The sequence below is a fragment of the Symphodus melops genome (genome assembly GCF_947650265.1).
Source record: "Symphodus melops genome assembly, chromosome: 8".
NCBI lineage: Eukaryota > Metazoa > Chordata > Actinopteri > Labriformes > Labridae > Symphodus > Symphodus melops.
In genome coordinates, this window is record NC_136698.1 from 16459998 (window position 1) to 16466494 (window position 6497).

Below are 6497 nucleotides of genomic sequence, written 5' to 3' on the forward strand. Positions count from 1 at the left end.
TAAGAACATTTGCGTGAATGACATCAGGTTCAAACCTTGTCAATCAATCAATCTTTATTTGTATAGTGTCAATTCATAACAGGTGTTATCTCGAGACACTTTACAAAAGCAGGTAAAGGACCTTACTGTTTGTCTGTTAACAACGAAAGAGCAGGTAACAAGACCATGCTCATTGTTATGTTTACAAAAAGCAGGTAAAGGACCTTACTTATGGCTATATTACAAGAGCCCAGCTTAATCCGTCATAGTGTGGAAAGAAAAAACTTCCTTTTAACAGGCAGAAATCTTCAGCAGACCCGGGCTCATGACGGAACAGCCATCTGCTAAACTGTGCTGGGCTTGATAATGGGATGGGGGAGATGGGATAAGATGTAGGATGGGGAGGAAGAGGTAGGATATGATAGGATGGGGGGGTGGGGGGTTGTTTGGGCAGGCCATCCTCATCAACAGTCCAGAGGAACCTAAGAGAGCTCAGGAGCTCCCAGAAAAAGGAGAAGTTAGTAACTAGAATATAAAGATAGTGACAAGCAGTAATAAGATATGAAAGCAGAGAGAGAAAGAGGGAGAGATAAGAGTTCCTCGTGCCAGTTCCCCCGGTAGTCTAGGCCTATAGCAGCATAACTATGAGCTGGTCTATACCTAAGCCAGCCCTAACGAAAAAGGTCTATTCTTAAAAGTACCTAGTGTGTCTGCCTCCCGGACCCCGACTGGAAGATGATTCCAAAGGAGCGGTGCCTGATAACTGAAGGCTCTACCTCCCATAGTACATTTAGAGACTGTAGGTACCACAAGCAGACCTGCATTCTGGGAGCGTAATGTTCTTGATGGATAGTATGGTACAATTAACTCTTTAAGATAGGATGGTGCCTGACCGTTTAGAGCTTTGTAGGTGAGAAGAAGGATTGTATATTCTAGATAAGCCAATACAGGAGTAATGTGGTCCCTTTTCCGAGTTCTAGTCAGAACCCGAGCTGCAGCGTTTTGGACTAGCTGAAGGGTCTTTAGAGATTTACCATAGCACCCTGATAAAAGAGAACTACAGTAATCCAACCTGGAGGTAACAAATGCATGAACTAGTTTTTCAGTATCATTTTGCGACAAGAGCTGCCTGATCTTAGAGATATTACGAAGGTGAAAATAAGCTGTTCTTGAAATTTGTTTAATGTGGGAATCAAACAACATATTCTGATCAAAGAGAACTCCTAAATTCTTAACAGTGTTACTAGAGGCCACGCTGATGCCACTAAGGGCCGTTATATCAGCAGAGAAAGTCTCTCTGAGGTTCTTAGGTCCAATCACAATAACTTCAGTCTTGTCTGAGTTGAGCAGCAAGAAGTTTCTGGTCATCCAGGTCCTGATGTCCTTAAGGCAGGCTTCTAGTTTACGTAGCTGGTTGGTGTCTAAGAGGAAGCATATATAATGTAAAGAGAATCGGTTGCGCACCAGACACGTGTCTGATCAGACATAAATGCCTTTGCGAAAGGAGCGCACCCGCGAGACGTGCAATCCGAGAAAAGGAAATGCCCAGTTTAAAAAGTAATGTTGGCGAAAAGAGGGAACTACGAAGACATAAATATCAGTGTTGCAATTCTTTATTACACAGAGGCTATGAATGTTCAGTTAGATTAATTTAATCATGGTATTTCTCCTTGTTTAAAATTATTGAAGCAACATCAGAAATAAATTCCTGCCATTTATTTTTCTGTCATTGAAACACATTAACGTGTAGGGGAAACAAAAGCGATCTTTAGGCTTCCTTTTATTGTGCCTATGTCTGCTCCTAACTGCAGCCTGTTGTGCGTGTCAATGGGCTCCTGGATTAGCACGTTCCTTTCAAAGGTGTTAAATTTAGACACTGTCACGATCACCGCATGAAAGAAGCAATCCTCACTGCACGCTGTTAGTACATCAGATAACACATTTTTTGCTGGTGGTATCAAGTTTACAGACGTTTTAAGACACACAAATGTTTAGTAACTCAGACCCTAACTGTGTAATAAAGAATTTGGGGTTAATAGAGTTCATTGACACATGAAAATGAAATCAGATTTTTTGTATTCTATTTGTATGATTAGAGCCAACATCACAAAATCACATCACAAATGACCTTGCTTTTGGCCATTTCTGAGGATATTATATTATTTCTGCTTTTACACTGAAGGTCACACCCCATGCCAAATGATTGAAATCTTGATTTAAAGTGCATTTACCCATTGTATTTATGTATTTGGGAAAAATGTATTTGTGTTAAAATAATTCTGTCTAAACATTTTAAAAGAAATGCTGTTTAGGTAAACATCCAGTATCATGTGATTCTACCGTAGTTTTGGATGAACTTTGAATCGACAACAATGACTCTGCATGGACATTTGACTTTCACCTGTCAATGTTCAATGTATTTAAATGGCTAATCTTCTCCAACAGAACTTGCCAATATATTTTTTTCACCCCTGACATGAATAAAGGGACTCTGTACTCTGTCTTTCATTTGTTTTTCTCTGCAGGATGAATCACTAGGATACGCTCAGAAGACTCTCTCCTTATAATAATAAACCTCACAAAGATGATTGGTTCAGTGTTTTTATCCGTATTCTCACTAAAATATTTTCCAATGCAAAGTTTTCACATAACTGTTTAAAAAATAGGATTCATAGCGTGAACATATCTTGTTATCATACAATACTGTAGGGTTTTTAAGTAACAGATCTTTATTTTTCTCTTTGTGTGATGATTGCTTCATGTTACCATAGCTTCTAATTTTGCAGCAAGGCTTGGACGCAACTAAACTTAACAAAATGTTATACACATACAGTATTTTTGGACTCAGTTATTTTTGAAGACTTAAAGAAAAAAAAAATACTGAAGGATCTATCTGAATAATGGTTCTTTTCTACTTCACTTGATAAAATAAACGTGTAATTGAATGAAAAGCTGTCATAGCTCCGAGTTACGCGTTTCATTTTTATTCTGTTTTCCTCATGTTTCATGTCTTGTGTTTTATTTTGGTTCCTTAAGCCCTGTTTCCACCAAGTGGTTCATTCCAGTTTCTCTCTGTACAGCATGCCCTTTGTGGTGTGTCCATAGACTAAAGCCAGGAAAGATCCCGAAATTACTGGCTCATTCCTACTTTTTGGGATCCTTCTGTTGGGGTGCCAAATATATCAATCCGACCCTAAAAGGTGGAGTAAACACTGCAGTGATTTGTGCCGTACAACAGCAGCATTAAAAGACGAACACAACCCTGCCATGTTTAAATACCCAGTCCATTGGTTTTTTGGCAGTTTTTCTCCTCTTGTCACACAGTCTTCTCTGAAACAAAGCTGGATTGCGTTTTATAACAAAGAGCCACATGCCAATGCACATTTTCTCACTCAGAGGTTTGTTTATTGTCCTGATATAAAGCGTCCGTAGCGCAAAATACTATTAAGTTATATCTCCTCTCTCATTTCCCTGTTCCTCTCTCATAAATAAAAGAAAATCAGCAGCGGTGGTCACATTTGAGCTCTTAGCACAAATAATATAATGTTAGTTTCTAAAGAGATAAGCAGGAGCTCTGTGCATTCGTTTTCTCTTCTCCCTTTGCTTTCATTTAATTTTCTCCTCTCCTAAAAAATAAAAAAAAAATTGCAGCACTGGTTATATTGGTGTGTCAATATGTGGCACATCAATGTAGTTATTTTAGTTCCAATAAGTCATAAACAGAAGGCGATTTGTAAATGCCCTAAGATCCACAAATGGGTGTATGAAGATCCACAAATGCAAATACGATCCACAAATGCAAATACAACTACAATGCATTTTGCCCTAGAAGAACATGATACATTATATTTTTTACAGCGTAAAACAGGAGAGAAAAGGTTTAAATCAATAAATACTTTATTTTATTTATAACACATTGGCTAAACGGTGGTTCAGTAATAAAAATGAGGAGGTTCCTGGTTTGAGTCCACATCTGACAGGAATCTCTCTATGAGGAGTTTGCATGTTCTCTCCAGCTTCCTTCCACTGTCCAAAGGTGTTCACCGAGAGAAGAAAAAAGTAAGGGAGACCATCAGGTGAGATGGCAGGGGTACAGCATGAAAGATGTATGAAACATTCAGCTTTTTTAAACAAAAAATTAAACTCATAAATCACAATGGGATAACGTTTTAGACATAACCCTAATTACTTACTTCTGGTATCTGTATCAGCCATATTTCTTCTTCCTTTTGTCTAAAATGAGGATAATAAAAAACTATCGAATACATGAGATACACAACATCTTCAAAGCGGTAGAATTAGGTAAAGAACCAGAGAAAAGGTCCATACAAACAGGAACCTTAATGAAACAGATTCATTTACCAACTCCACAGCAATTCAGAGAAACACACATAATGTCACACATTATGGACATCAATTTTCATGGAAATGTACATAGACTTCAAGTAACAAGAGAGAGCAGATGTGACTTTTGTGCATCTTTTACCACTACTTTTAATCATATAACATAGCATCTGAAAATCTGTAAGATCTGTACACAGCTTGTGTTGCTAACTTAGCTTAAAATAGTTTGTTTAGTCCATTTTTTGGTAAAGAGAAACAGTTTAATAATCCACAGAGTTAAAGAAAACATGTTTAAATTCAATAATTAAAGGGATACTTCACTCATTTGCGTGAAGCTTTGTATCATTAGAAACATGGTAGTAGTGTTGAATGGTCGTGAATCCAACCCTCATTTTGCCCTGAGACGAGAAAAATATGTTTTTCTTTGCCTGGAAGTTTTCTTCATGTGATGCAATATGACGCTTTTTGTGACTTATTGGTACTAAAATAACTCCATAGCCTACGCACCACTGCTGCCTATACTAACTTCTGTGTATAGTCTCTGTGTTTCCCTCCCTCTGCACCACTTCATCTTCTACCTTGTGTCAGCATCCCAGAATTTCTAGTAGCCTTTTCTGATATGATTTTGTTTAGTGACCTAGTCTTCAGCCTCTCGTTTTGGATACCTCTGCCTGGAGTTTTTGGATTTTTATGTGCCGAACCTGATTGTAATAAACAGACTTTGAAACTGCCTTTTTGTCTCCCGAGTCATGCGTTTGGGTTTCTGAGTTCAGTTGTGACAGTATGAACTGGCCAGAAATGGACCCAGCTGATTCTGATCCTGTGTCTAATGCCATTTAGGGACAGGGGAAAAGGATTGCCCAGCAGATCAGATCGATGTCCATTGCCATCAGGTAAAAGAGTTGACCAAATGGCAGGAGTCCTTGATGACTAGTTTTGGAACTGAGTTGAACTCACTGCAAAAGATGCAGGTGATGGCGGTACATCACGTTGATAGAGAACCCGTTCTAGTGTCACCTCCAGAAGAGGCAGTGGAAGTTTTGCCACCGATAGCTGTTTCTGTTCCCTCCACCATCCAGTTGACCCGACCAGAAATGTTCTCTGAGGACCCAGAGCCTTACTGACCCAGTGCGAGCTGCTCTTCAAGTTACAAGCTGCCTCCTTTTCCTCAGACTGTGCAAAAATAGCGTATTATCTCCTATTTAAAAGTGAGAGCTGAGGCTTGGGTCACGGCAGAGTCGGGAAGAAATTTGCCTGTGTACATCCATACCAGCATTTACTAAGATTTTTGGTCAGATGTAACAACACACCACACCCGGATGGGAGGCTTCCCGGGCACTGGTGAAATAATAGCAGGGATGAAGGCGGATAGTGGACTATGCCATTGAGTTCTGCTCGCTGGTGGCAGAGAGCGATCGGAATCCAGCAGCTCTGTTGATGCCTTTTAGGAGGGGCTGTCTGACACTTTAAAAGATCAACTAGCACCTCTTGATCTTCCCTTCGATCTGGACGGAATAATAGCCCTTGCCTTAAAAATAGACAAGAGACTTTTTGACAGTAAAAGGGGGAGGCAGAGGGAGTGCACGTCTCCTCCTTACCAACCTTCCCTGTGGTGCCACTCGTCTGTGCCTGATTCGTCTGCACCACCTTGGGTTCCTGGTGGAAGAACCTATGCAACTGGGTAGGACCCACCTGACACTGGAAGAATTACACCAAGTTAAAAAATGGGTTAAAGGTTTCAAGTGTTAACCTCTATGATTCTATGTTGCCTACAGACATTCAGGCAACATAGCCTATTTTGGATCTTTTAAATTTAACACCCAGTTAAAGACCAATCCCATTCAAAAAGAAGGGGATTTGGAAATCACTAATTTAAATGTTTGCAAAGACGACACAATCTCTGAACAAAGGTACAGATGTTTAGGTGATCAATCTTGCTCTCTATTGGTATCTGGATTAAAGTAAATTTAGGCTTCTTTTCACTGCACAATGAGTACATTCTACTATTTTCAAATATTGTTTAATGGTCACTCATTAACAGGTCATCATATCCCCTATCCTAGACTGAAGAGGTCAGAGTCTGATCAAGTCATTGCATCTGGCCCATTACCAAGAGTCCATTATATAATGCTTCTCTCTCATGGAAGAAATAAAGAGGGGTGACTCCAGGCAAA